Source organism: Triticum dicoccoides, chromosome 5B (assembly GCF_002162155.2).
Source record: "Triticum dicoccoides isolate Atlit2015 ecotype Zavitan chromosome 5B, WEW_v2.0, whole genome shotgun sequence".
NCBI classification, from domain to species: Eukaryota; Viridiplantae; Streptophyta; class Magnoliopsida; order Poales; family Poaceae; genus Triticum; species Triticum dicoccoides.
Window position 1 is genome coordinate 501,322,154 of NC_041389.1, and position 15,100 is coordinate 501,337,253.

The following is a 15,100-nucleotide window of genomic DNA, read 5'->3' on the forward strand; positions in this document are numbered from 1 at the left end:
AGTTACCAGGACCGGGTCTGTGATGTGTGAGTTATCATGCTATTCAGACAGAAGTTACCAGAGGTACATTACATCAACCACCCCTGCCCCCACTTCCGCGGCGCCAAAGTTATCAGGACCGGGGTACATAAGTTATCAGGTCTGCGATGTGTAAGTTACCATGCTATTTTCACATAAAGGTTATCAGGGGTATATTTCATCACCCACCCCGCAGCTCCCGCCCCGCCCGCGAAATTTCCATGAGGGTGTACATAAGTTATCATGTCTTCGGAGCGTAAAACATATCGTGTTATTTGCAGGGAAGTTATTGTGGTATGTTTCAACAACTCCCCCCATCTCCACCCCCGTCGCTTACCAAGACTAGGGTACATAAGTTATCAGTTTTGCAGTATGTGAGTTACTATGATATTCATGCAAAAGTTACCGGGGGATATATTATCAACCCCCTCCTTCCCCCGGTCGCCAAAGTTACCAAGACCAGGGTACTTAAGTTATCAGGTCTGCGGTGTGTGAGTTACCGTGTGTATTAGCATTAGAGTTATCAAGGGTGTATTTCATCACCCCCTCGCCAACACTACGACCGATGAAAACATTCGCTGTTAACAATTTCCGCAAGTATAAAATATAGAAAATTAGTATGTTTGGATTTACTGGACAACAACTATGGCCAATGTGACTAGAGGCCTTAATTGTTGGACTTTTTTTACCCGCATAGAGTAAAGTACAAAACTAATCTAACCTGTGTCTAGTCAACAAAAAGGAGCTAGCCTAGGTGGTTCACGGGACTGTGTAGCAACCATTGGTCATGGGTTCAACTCGTGTGAACGCACTTATTTTTGCATTGTGTAGTCGGGCGATTTGTCGTTTGGTGAAACAAAGTTGTTGACAAATATAGTATCATCACCTCACTCAAAAGTCCATGCTTTTTTTAAGAACATGCATGCGGGAGAACATATACACGTGAGCCAAGCGTTGCACAAAAAAGCACCCAAAAATAGGTCTGTACTAATGCACGGGTCAAAACAGGTAAAAGGAGTAACTTTCCAATATCAAACACGAACTCTGTTTGGTTTAGTTAGTTGTCGTGTTAAGGTTGGATAGGGGAGGCGCGGGTTCGATTCCTGCATCCTGCGCTCGCGATTGTAAACCATTTATACTGTTTTTGTTTTTTATCCATTATTATACTGTTTCGAGCGAAAGAAATCTGGGCGCATGATCTGAAATCGATGGCAATTAATGCGTTCGGATCTGTAGCTAAAATCCGTACGGCAGATTTTAGCTTTTCCGTATATATATATATACCAAAATACATATCATTAGATGCAACACAAGATGTATTTTTATATTATACTAGAACAATGCCCATGCGTTGTAATGGGATATAAATATTCTATTATATTAGGTTGGGATTTACCTCTTAATAATAATGCGATTGTGTAAACAAATGTTCATCAAATTCTGACCGTGGATTACCTCTATTTTGATTAGAAGTTTGGTAAGTAAATTAAGGTCATTGATTATTATTATTTCGAAACGGAGGCAAATTTTTTGCCTCATCGATTAATCAAGAAGAAGAGAATTACCCAATTAATTATGAAAAATCGGGCGAAAACCATTACAAACGTACCACAGACGAACTACTCACATAACATGAAACCCCACAACAATACATACGTGTTGGGGAACGTTGCATAAAATAAAAAATTTCCTACGTTCACCAAGATCAATCTATGAGTTCATCTAGCAACGAGAGAGGGGAGTGCATCTACATACCCTTGTAAATCGCGAGCGGAAGCGTTCAAGAGAACGGGGTTGAGAGAGTCGTTCTCGTCGTGATCCAAATCACCAGAGATCCTAGCGTCGAACGGACGGCACCTCCGCGTTCAACACACGTACGGTCAGCATGACGTCTCCTCCTTGATCCAGCAAGGGGGAAGGAGAGGTTGATGAAGATGCAGCAGCACAACGGCGTGGTGGTGGATGCAGCAGGGCTCCGGCAGGGCTTCGCCAAGCAACTACGGGAGGAGGAGGTGTAGCGGGGAGGGGAGGGAGGCGCCAGGGTGTTGGGTGCGGCTGCCCTCCCACCCCCCTCTTTATATAGGGACCCCAGGGGGGGCGCCGGCCCTAGAGATGGGATCTCTAGGGGGGGCGGCCAAGGGGGGTGGAGTGCCCCCCAAGGCAAGTGGAGGCGCCCCCTCCCCTAGGGTTCCCAACCCTAGGCGCAGAGGGGGGCCCAGGGGGGCGCACCAGCCCACTAGGGGCTGGTTCCCCTCCCACTTCAGCCCATGGGGCCCTCTGGGATAGGTGGCCCCACCCGGTGGACCCCCGGGACCCTTCCGGTGGTCCCGGTACAATACCGGTGGACCCGAAACTTTCTCGATGGCCGAAACTCGACTTCCCATATATAATTCTTTACCTCCGGACCATTCTCGAACTCATCGTGACGTCCGGGATCTCATCCGGGACTCCGAACAACTTTCATTTTGCTGCATACTCATATTCATACAACCCTAGCGTCACCGAACCTTAAGTGTGTAGACCCTACGGGTTCGGGAGACATGCAGACATGACCGAGACGGCTCTCCGGTCAATAACCAATAGCGGGATCTGGATACCCATGTTGGCTCCCACATGCTCCTCGATGATCTCATCGGATGAACCACGATGTCGAGGATTTAAGCAACCCCGTATACAATTCCCTTTGTCAATCGGTATGTTACTTGCCCGAGATTCGATCGTCGGTATCCCAATACCTCATTCAATCTCGTTACCGGCAAGCCACTTTACTCGTACCGTAATGCATGATCCCGTGACCAGACACTTGGTCACTTTGAGCTCATTATGATGATGCACTACCGAGTGGGCCCAGTGATACCTCTCCGTCATACGGAGTGACAAATCCCAGTCTCGATCCGTGTCAACCCAACAGACACTTTCGGAGATACCTGTAGTGCACCTTTATAGTCACCCAGTTACGTTGTGACGTTTGGTACACCCAAAGCACTCCTACGGTATCCGGGAGTTACACGATCTCATGGTCTAAGGAAAAGATACTTGACATTGGAAAAGCTCTAGCGAACGAACTACACGATCTTTGTGCTATGCTTAGGATTTGGTCTTGTCCATCACATCATTGTCCTAATGATGTGATCCCGTTATCAATGACATCCAATGTCCATAGTCAGGAAACCATGACTATCTGTTGATCAACGAGCTAGTCAACTAGAGGCTCACTAGGGACATGTTGTGATCTTAGTATTCACACGTGTATTACGATTTCCGGATAATACAATTATAGCATGAATAAAAGACAATTATCATGAACAAGGAAATATAATAATAATCATTTTATTATTGCCTCTAGGGTATATTTCCAACAGTCTCCCACTTGCACTAGAGTCAATAATCTAGTTACATTGTGATGAATCGAACACCCATAGAGTTCTGGTGTTGATCATGTTTTGCTCGCGGAAGAGGTTTAGTCAACGGATCTGCGGCATTTAGATTCGTATGTATTTTGCAAATATCTATGTCTCCATCTGAACATTTTCGCGGATGGAGTTGAAACGATGCTTGATGTGCCTGGTCTTCTTGTGAAACCTGGGCTCCTTGGCAAGGGCAATAGCTCCAGTGTTGTCACAGAAGAGAGTGATTGCCCCCGACGCATTGGGTATGACTCCTAGGTCGGTGATGAACTCCTTCATCCATATTGCTTCATGTGCTGCCTCCGAGGCTGCCATGTACTTCGCTTCACATGTAGATCCCGCCACGACGCTCTGCTTGCAACTGCACCAGCTTACTGCTCCACGATTCAACATATACACGTATCCGGTTTGTGACTTAGAGTCATCCAGATCTGTGTCGAAGCTAGCGTCGACGTAACCCTTTACGACGAGCTCTTTGTCACCTCCATAAACGAGAAACATGTCCTTTGTCCTTTTGAGGTACTTCAGGATATTCTTGACCGCTATCCAGTGTTCCTTGTCGGGATTACTTTGGTATCTTCCTACCAAACTTACGGTAAGATTTACATCAGGTCTGGTACACAGCATGGCATACATAATAGATCCTATGGCCGAGGCATAGGGGATGACACTCATCTCTTCTTTATCTTTTGCCGTGGTCGGGCATTGAGCCAAGCTCAATCTCACACCTTGCAATACAGGCAAGAACCCTTTCTTGGACTGATCCATTTTGAACTTCTTCAAAATCTTATCAAGGTATGTGCTTTGTGGAAGACCTATGAGGCGTCTCGATCTATCCCTATAGATCTTGATGCCTAATATGTAAGCAGCTTCTCCAAGGTCCTTCATTGAAAAATACTTATTCAAGTAGGCCTTAATGCTGTCCAAAAGTACTATATCATTTCCCATCAAAAGTATGTCATCTACATATAATATGAGAAATGCTACAGAGCTCCCACTCACTTTCTTGTAAACGCAGGCTTCTCCATAAGTCTGCATAAACCCAAACGCTTTGATCATCTCATCAAAGCGAATGTTCCAACTCCGAGATGCTTGCGCCAGCCCATAAATGGATCGCTGGAGCTTTCATACCTTGTTAGCATTCCTAGGATCGACAAAACCCTCCGGCTGCATCATATACATTTCTTCCTTAAGATAGCCGTTAAGGAATGCCGTTTTGACGCCCATCTGCCATATCTCATAATCATAGTATGCGGCAATTGCTAACATGATTCGGACGGACTTCAGCTTCGCTATGGGAGAGAAAGTCTCATCGTAGTCAACCCCTTGAACTTGTCGATAACCCTTAGCGACAAGTCGAGCTTTATAGATGGTAACATTAGCATCCACGTCCGTCTTCTTCTTAAAGATCCATTTGTTTTCTATCGCTCGCCGATCATCGGGCAAGTCTGTCAAAGTCCATACTTTGTTTTTATACATGGATTCTATCTCGGATTGCATGGATTCAAGCCATTTGTTGGAATCTAGGCCCACCATCGCTTCTTCATAGTTCGAAGGTTCACCGTTGTCTAACAACATGATTTCCAGGACAGGGTTGCCATACCACTCTGGTGTGGAACGTGTCCTTGTGGACCTACGAAGTTCAGTAGCAACTTGATCCGAAGTACCTTGATCATCATCATTAATTTCCTCTCCAGTCGGTGTAGGCACCATAGGAACATTTTCCTGAGCTGCACTACTTTCCGGTTCAAGAGGTAGTACTTCATCGAGTTCTACTTTCCTCCCACTTACTCCTTTCGAGAGAAACTCTTTTTCCAGAAAGGATCTGTTCTTGGCAACAAAGATCTTGCCTTCGGATCTAAGGTAGAAGGTATACCCAGTGGTTTCCTTAGGGTATCCTATGAAGATGCATTTTTCCGACTTGGGTTCGAGCCTTCCAGGTTGAAGTTTCTTAACATAAGCATCGCATCCCCAAACTTTTAGAAACGACAGCTTAGGTTTCTTCCCAAACCATAATTCATACGGTGTCGTCTCAAGGGATTTAGACGGTGCCCTATTTAAAGTGAATGTAGCTGTCTCTATAGCGTATCCCCAAAATGATAGCGGTAAATCGGTAAGAGACATCATAGATCGCACCATATCTAATAGAGTGCGATTACGACGTTCGGACACACCGTTACACTGAGGTGTTCCAGGCGGGGTGAGTTGTGGAACGATTCCACATTTTCTTAAGTGCGTACCAAATTCGTGACTTAAATATTCTCCTCCACGATCTGATCGTAAGAACTTTATTTTTCGATCATGTTGATTCTCTACTTCATTCTGAAATTTCTTGAACTTTTCAAAGGTCTCAGACTTGTGTTTCATCAAGTAGACATACCCATATCTACTTAAGTCATCAGTGAGAGTGAGAACATAACGATATCCTCCGCGAGCCTCAACGCTCATTGGACCACACACATCAGTATGTATGATTTCCAATAAGTTGGTTGCTCGCTCCATTGTTTCGGAGAACAGAGTCTTGGTCATTTTGCGCATGAGGCATGGTTCGCATGTGTCAAATGATTCATAATCGAGAGACTCTAAAAGTCCATCAGCATGGAGCTTCTTCATGCGCTTGACACCAATGTAACCAAGGCGGCAGTGCCACAAGTATGTGGGACTATCGTTATCAACTTTACATCTTTTGGTATTCACACTATGAATATGTGTAACATTACGTTCGAGATTCATTAAGAATAAACCATTGACCATCGGGGCATGACCATAAAACATATCTCTCATATAAACAGAACAACCATTATTCTTGGATTTAAATGAGTAGCCATCTCGCCTTAAACGAGATCCAGATACAATGTTCATGCTCAAACTTGGCACTAAATAACAATTATTGCGGTTTAAAACTAATCCCGTAGGTAAATGTAGAGGTAGCATGCCGACGGCGATCACATCGACCTTGGAACCATTCCCGACGCGCATCGTCACCTCATCCTTCGCCAGTCTCCGCTTATTCCGCAGCTCCTGCTGTGAGTTACAAATGTGAGCAATGGCACCGGTATCAAATACCTAGGAGTTACTACGAGTACCGTATAGGTACACATCAATTACATGTATATCAAATATACCTTTAGTGTTGCCGGCCTTCTTGTCCGCGAAGTATTTGGGGCAGTTCCGCTTCCAGTGACCCTTCCCTTTGCAATAAAAGCACTCAGTCTCAGGCTTGGGTCCATTCTTTGACTTCTTCCCGGCAACTGGCTTACCGGGTGCGGTAACATCTTTGTCGTCCTTCTTGAAGTTCTTCTTACCCTTGTCCTTCTTGAACTTGGTGGTTTTATTGACCATCAACACTTGATGTTCTTTCTTGATTTCTACCTCTGCTGACTTTAGCATTGAAAATACTTCAGGAATAGTTTTCACCATCCCCTGCATATTGTAGTTCATCCCAAAGCTCTTGTAGCTCGGTGGGAGCGACTGAAGGATTCTGTCAATGACCGCCTCGTCCGGGAGGTTAATGTCCAGCTGGGACAGGCGGTTGTGCAACCCAGACATTTTGAGTATGTGCTCACTGACAGAACTGTTTTCCTCCATCTTACAACTATAGAACTTGTCGGAGACTTCATATCTCTCGACCCGGGCATGAGCTTGGAAAACCATTTTCAGCTCCTCGAACATCTCATATGCTCCGTGTTGCTCAAAACGCTTTTGGAGCCCCGGTTCTAAGCTGTAAAGCATGCCACACTAAACGAGGGAGTAATCATCAGCACGTGACTACCAAGCGTTCATAACGTCTTGGTTCTCTGGGATGGGTGCTTCACCTAGCGGTCCTTCTAGGACATATGCTTTCTTGGCAGCTATGAGGATGATCCTTAGGTTCCGGACCCAATTCGAATAGTTGCTGCCATCATCTTTCAGCTTGGTTTTCTCTAGGAACGCGTTGAAGTTCATGTTGACATGAGCGTTGGCCATTTGATCTACAAAACATATTTTGCAAAGATTTTAGACTAAGTTCATGATAATTAAGTTCATCTAATCAAATTATTTAATGAACTCCCACTCAAATTTGACATCCCTCTAGTCATCTAAGTGTTACATGATCCGAGTCGACTAGGCCGTGTCCGATCATCACGTGAGACAGACTAGTCATCATCGGTGAACATCTCCATGTTGATCGTATCTTCCATACGACTCATGTTCGACCTTTCGGTCTCTGTGTTCTGAGGCCATGTCTGTACATGCTAGGCTCGTCAAGTTAACCCTAAGTGTTTTTGCATGTGTAAAACTGTCTTACACCCGTTGTATGTGAACGTAAGGATCTATCACACCCGATCATCACGTGGTGCTTCGAAACACGAACTTTAGCAATGGTGCACAGTTAGGGGAAACACTTTCTTGAAATTATTATAAGGGATCATCTTATTTACTACCGCCGTTCTAAGTAAACAAGATGCATAAACATAATAAACATCACATGCAATTATATAGTAGTGATATGATATGGCCAATATCATATAGCTCCTTTGATCTCCATCTTCGGGGCTCCATGATCATCTTCATCACCGGCATGACACCATGATCTCCATCATCATGATCTCCATCATCGTGTCTCCATGAAGTTGCTCGCCAACTATTACTTCTACTACTATGGCTAACGGTTTAGCAATAAAGTAAAGTAATTACATGGCATTAAATCATTGACACGCAAGTCATACAATAATTAAGACAACTCCTATGGCTCCTGCCGGTTGTCATACTCATCGACATGCAAGTCGTGATTCCTATTACAAGAACATGATCTCATACATCTCAATATATCATTCATCATTCATCACAACTTTTGGCCATATCACATCACATAGCAATTGCTGCAAAAACAAGTTAGACGTCCTCTAATTGTTGTTGCATCTTTTACGTGGCTGCAATTGGGTTCTAGCAAGAACGTTTTCTTACCTACGAATAACCACAATGTGATTTTGTCAACTTCTATTTACCCTTCATAAGGACCCTTTTCATCGAATCCGCTCCAACTAAAGTGGGAGAGACAGACACCCGCTAGCCACCTTATGCAACTAGTGCATGTCATCCAATGGAACCTGTCTCACGTAAGCGTACGTGTAAGGTCGGTCCGGGCAGGTTCATCCCACAATACCGCTGAAGCAAAATAAGAGTAGTAGTGGCAAGCAAGTTGACAAGATCTACGCCCACAAAGATTTGTGTTCTACTCGTGCAATAGAGAACTACGCATAGACCTAGCTCATGATGCCACTGTTGGGGAACATTGCATAAAATAAAAAATTTCCTACGTTCACCAAGATCAATCTATGAGTTCATCTAGCAACATGAGAGGGGAGTGCATCTACATACCCTTGTAGATCGCAAGCGGAAGCATTCAAGAGAACGGGGTTGAGGGAGTCGTTCTCGTCGTGATCCAAATCACCGGAGATCGTAGCGCCGAACGGACGGCACCTCCGCGTTCAACACACGTACGGTCAGCGTGACGTCTCCTCCTTCTTGATCCAGCAAGGGGGAAGGAGAGGTTGATGAAGATCCAGCAGCACGACGGCGTGGTGGTGGATGCAGCAGGGCTCCGGCAGGGCTTCGCCAAGCAACTACGGGAGGAGGAGGTGTAGCAGGGAGGGGAGGGAGGCGCCAGGGTGTTGGGTGCGGCTGCCCTCCCACCCCCCTCTTTATATAGGGACCCCAGGGGGGGCGCCGGACCTAGAGATGGGATCTCTAGGGGGGGCAAGGGGGGTGGAGTGCCCCCCAAGGCAAGTGGAGGCGCCCCCTCCCCTAGGGTTCCCAACCCTAGGCGTAGAGGGGGGCCCAGGGGGAGGGGGGGACCAGCCCACTAGGGGCTGGTTCCCCTCCCACTTCAGCCCATGGGGACCTCCGGGATAGGTGGCCCCACCCGGTGGACCCCTGGGACCCTTCCGGTGGTCCCAGTACAATACCGGTGGACCCCGAAACTTTCCCGATGGCCGAAACTCGACTTCCCATATATAATTCTTTACCTCCGGACCATTCCAGAACTCCTCGTGACGTACGGGATCTCATCCGGGACTCCGAACAACTTTCGGTTTGCTGCATACTCATATTCATACAACCCTAGCGTCACCGAACCTTAAGTGTGTAGACCCTACGGGTTTGGGAGACATGCAGACATGACCGAGACGGCTCTCCGGTCAATAACCAACAGCGGGATCTGGATACCCATATTGGCTCCCACATGCTCCTCGATGATCTCATCGGATGAACCACGTTGTCGAGGATTTAAGCAACCCCGTATACAATTCCCTTTGTCAATCGGTATGTTACTTGCCCGAGATTCGATCGTTGGTATCCCAATACCTCGTTCAATCTCGTTACCGGCAAGTCACTTTAATCGTACCATAATGCATGATCCCGTGACCAGACACTTGGTCACTTTGAGCTCATTATGATGATGCACTACTGAGTGGACCCAGTGATACCTCTCCGTCATACGGAGTGACAAATCCCAGTCTCGATCCATGTCAACCCAACAGACACTTTCGGAGATACCTGTAGTGCACCTTTATAGTCACCCAGTTACGTTGTGACGTTTGGTACACCCAAAGCACTCCTACGGTATCCGGGAGTTACACGATCTCATGGTCTAAGGAAAAGATACTTGACATTGGAAAAGCTCTAGCAAACGAACTACACGATCTTTGTGCTATGCTTAGGATTGGGTCTTGTCCATCAGATCATTCTCCTAATGATGTGATCCATAGTCAGGAAACCATGACTATCTGTTGATCAACGAGTTAGTCAACTAGAGGCTCACTAGGGACATGTTGTGGTCTTAGTATTCACATGTGTATTACGATTTCCGGATAATACAATTATAGCATGAATAAAAGACAATTATCATGAACAAGGAAATATAATAATAATCATTTTATTATTGCCTCTAGGGCATATTTCCAACAATACGCCCCTCCAAACTAACAACGACCAACCTCGACATTGCTACCACTCCAAGTGACCCAAGAAGAACACCTCAACACAAGACATCATGCTCCTCCCAAACCACGAGGGCAACCCAGTCCAAGAGGACGAGCCGAGAGATCGGAGATCATCCATCAAGCAAGCACATTCGTCTTGCCTATGGCACCACTCTTGCCTTTGCCAACCTTCTTTGATTTGCCCCTTATTGGCATCCCAGATAGGAGGCAAGAAATTGACCTACCCAAACCAGGTCTAGCAACCTCCACGCTGGCAAGCAAGTCACAAAGCTCCTTTGTGAAGAGAGCATTAGAATTTGGAGCAGGTGCCGACACACTTGACTCTATGGTCATGCCACTCACAGACACCACTTGCTTGATGGTCACAGGTGAGGGAAGGGCAGCAACATCTGAAGCTCCATGCTCCACGAAGCTGAGTGATAGGCCATCTGACACTTGACAAGGCTCCACGGGGTGTAGTGAGGGCACCGGGGCCACCTCTGAAGCCTGGAGAGATCCCAATTTGAGCTGCTCCGTCGGCAGAGGCGAAGCAGGTTCCCCACACAATATATGTAGCTCGGGCATGATCTGCAGCACTGGAGACACAACCTCGGTACAGGCCTCACCCTCAAAGCCTCTTGTCGGTGTCAAAACCGGCGGATCTCGGGTAGGGGGTCCCGAACTGTGCGTCTAGGCGGATGGTAACAGGAGACAAGGGACATGATGTTTTACCCAGGTTCGGGCCCTCTTGATGGAGGTAAAACCCTATGTCCTGCTTGATTAATATTGATGATGTGTGTTACAAGAGTAGATCTACCACGAGATCAAGGAGGCTAAACCCTAGAAGCTAGCCTATGGTATGATTGTTCTTCGTCCTACGGACTAAAGCCATCCGGTTTATATAGACACCAGAGAGGGCTAGGGTTACACAGAGTCGGTTACAATGGTAGGAGATCTACATATCCGTATCGCCAAGCTTGCCTTCCACGCCAAGGAAAGTCCCATCCAGACACGGGACGAAGTCTTCAATCTTGTATCTTCATAGTCTTGGAGTCCGGCCGATGATGATAGTTCGGCTATCCGGACACCCCCTAGTCCAGGACTCCCTCAGTAGCCCCTGAACCAGGCTTCAATGACGACGAGTCCAGCGCGCATATTGTCTTCGGCATTGCAAGGCGGGTTCCTCCTTCGAATAATTTATAAACGATTGTGAACACCAGGATAGTGTCTGGCTCTGCAAAATAAATTCCACATACCACCGTAGAGAGAATAATATTTACACAAGTTCAATCTGCTGACGTATTTCGTGGCGTGACGTCACACCACTACCAAGCCTTTACTCGAATTGTTTTTATTGTACCACCTCAGCGCGTTTAGCGTAGCGGTTTCCTTGGCACGTCTTGTCGAAGCAGAGATCGCGTTCCCCTTATTCCGGGATTCCCATCAATACGGACGTGGGTAACCCAACCGCACCGTTGATTGCGGCGCTTGGGGGATAAGCGAGTTTTATTAGGCCGGTGGGGACGCATGTCTGTGTCCGCCCATATAAGGGGATAAAGATCCAACCCTTTTACCTGCGCCTTCTTCCTCCTTGGCTTATCCATCTCTGCGAACTCGAGCTCCAGCGCCCAAGTCCGCACATCTCACCTCAACCTCCTCCAACTATGTCCGGAGCGGGAGGCAAGTGGATGGCCTCCTCCGTCACGGAGGGGCGGATCCAGAAGCTGCGCAGCACCGGATATTTGTCCAGCTACATCGCGCACCGGCTCCCCGACGAGGGAGAGCTCATTCCCACCCCCAGGCCCCATGATAGGGTAGTATTTCTTCCCCATTTCCTCCGCGGACTGGGCTTCCCACTCCATCCCTTTGTCCGGGGGCTCATGTTCTACTACGGCCTGGATTTCCATGAGCTGGCCCCGAATTTCATTCTCAACATCTCGGCGTTTATCGTCGTGTGTGAGGCCTTCGTTGAAGGAAATATGCCCTAGAGGCAATAATAAAGTTATTATTTATTTCCTTATATCATGATAAATGTTTATTATTCATGCTAGAATTGTATTAACCAGAAACATAATACATGTGTGAATACATAGACAAACATAGTGTCACTAGTATGCCTCTACTTGACTAGCTCGTTTATCAAAGATGGTTATGTTTCCTAACCATGGACAAAAGAGTTGTCGTTTGATTAACGGGATCACATCATTAGGAGAATGATGTGATTGACTTGACCCATTCCGTTAGCTTAGCACTTGATCATTTAGTATGTTGCTATTGCTTTCTTCATGACTTATACATGTTCCTATAACTATGAGATTATGCAACTCCCGTTTACCGGAGGAACACTTTGGGTGCTACCAAACGTCACAACGTAACTGGGTGATTATAAAGGAGTACTACAGGTGTCTCCAAAGGTACATGTTGGGTTGGCGTATTTCGAGATTAGGTTTTGTCACTCCGATTGTCGGAGAGGTATCTCTGGGCCCTCTCGGTAATGCACATCACTATAAGCCTTGCAAGCAAAGTAACTAATGAGTTAGTTATGGAATGATGCATTACGTAACGAGTAAAGAGACTTGCCAGTAACGAGATTGAACTAGGTATTGGATACCGACGATCGAATCTCGGGCAAGTAACATACCGATGACAAAGGGAACAACGTATGTTGTTATGCGGTTTTACCGATAAAGATCTTCGTAGAATATGTGGGAGCCAATATGAGCATCCAGGTTCCACTATTTGTTATTGATCGGAGACGTGTCTCGGTCATGTCTACATTGTTCTCGAACCCGTAGGGTCCGCACGCTTAAGGTTTCGATGACAGTTATATTATGAGTTTATGAGTTTTGATGTACCGAAGGAGTTCGGAGTCCCGGATGAGATCGGGGACATGACGAGGAGTCTCAAAATGGTCGAGACGTAAAGATCGATATATTGGACGACTATATTCAGAGTTCGGAAAGGTTCCGAATGATTCGGGTATTTTTCGAAGTACCGGAGAGTTACGGGAATTCGCCGGGGAGTATATGGGTCTTATTGGGCCATACGGAAATAGAGGAGAGAGGCCAAAAGGAAGGAGGCCTGCGCCCCCTCGCTGGTCCGAATTGGACAAGGGGGGAGCCCACTTTTCCTTCTCCCTCTCCTCCTCTTTCCTTCTCCAACAAGGAAAGGAGGAGTCCTACTAATCCTCTTTTCTTCTCCAACAAGGAAAGGAGGAGTCCTACTCCCGGTGGGAGTAGGACTCCCCCCTTGGCGCGCCTCCTCCATAGGCCGGCCACCTCCCCCCTTGCTCCTATATATATGGGGGCAGGGGGGCACCCCAAAGACACAACAACAATTGATCCTTGAGATCTATTAGCCGTGTGCGGTGCCCCCCTCCACCATAGTCCTCCTCGATAATATTGTAGCAGTGCTTAGACGAAGCCCTGCGACGGTAGAACATCAAGATCGTCACCACACCGTCGTGCTGACGGAACTCTCCCTCGACACTCGGCTGGATCGGAGTTCGAGGGACGTCATCGAGCTGAACGTGTGCTAGAACTCGGAGGTGCCGTAGTTTCAATGCTTGATCGGTCGGGCCGTGAAGACGTACGACTACATCAACCGCGTTGTGCTAATGCTTCCGCTTTCGGTCTACGAGGGTACGTGGACAATACTCTCCCCTCTCGTTGCTATGCATCACCATGATCTTGCGTGTGCGTAGGAAATTTTTGAAATTACTACGTTCCCCAACAGTGGTATCAGAGCCTAGGTTTTATGCGTTGATGTTATTTGCACGAGTAGAACACAAGTGAGTTGTGGGCGATACAAGTCATACTGCTTACCAGTATGTCATACTTTGGTTCAGCGGTATTGTTGGATGAAGCGGCCCGGACCGACATTACGCGTACACTTACGCGAGACTGGTTTTACCGCCGTGCTTCGCACACAGGTGACTAGCGGGTGTCTGTTTCTCCAACTTTAGTTAAACCGAGTGTGGCTACGCCCGGTCCTTGAGAAGGTTAAAACAGCACTAACTTGATGAACTATCGTTGTGGTTTTGATGCGTAGGTAAGAACGGTTCTTGCTCAGCCCGTTGCAGCCACGTAAAATTTGCAACAACAAAGTAGAGGACGTCTAACTTGTTTTTGCAGGGCATGTTGTGATGTGATATGGTCAAGATGTGATGAGATATAAGTTGTTATATGAGATGATCATGTTTTGTTGAAGTTATCGGCAACTGGCAGAAGCCCTATGGTTGTCTCTTTGTTGCATAAGATGCAAGTGCCAAATAATTGCTTCACTTTATCGCTATACGATAGCAATAGTTGCAAGAGCAATAGTTGGCGAGACGACCATGTGACGACACATTGATATAGATCAAGAAGATGAAGATCATGGTGTAGTGCCGGTAACGGTAGAGATCATGACAGTACTTTGGAGATGGAGATCACAAGCACAAGATGATGATGGCCATATCATATCACTTATATTGATTGCATGTGATGTTTATCTTTTATACATCTTATTTTGCTTAGTTTGACGGTAGCATTTTAAGATGATCTCTCACTAAATTATCAAGAAGTGTTCTCCCTGAGTATGCACCGTTGCGAAAGTTCTTCGTGCTGAGACACCACGTGATGATCGGGTGTGATAGGCTCTACGTTCAAATACAACAGGTGCAAAACAGTTGCACACGCGGAATACTCAGGTTAAACTTGACGAGCCTAGCAT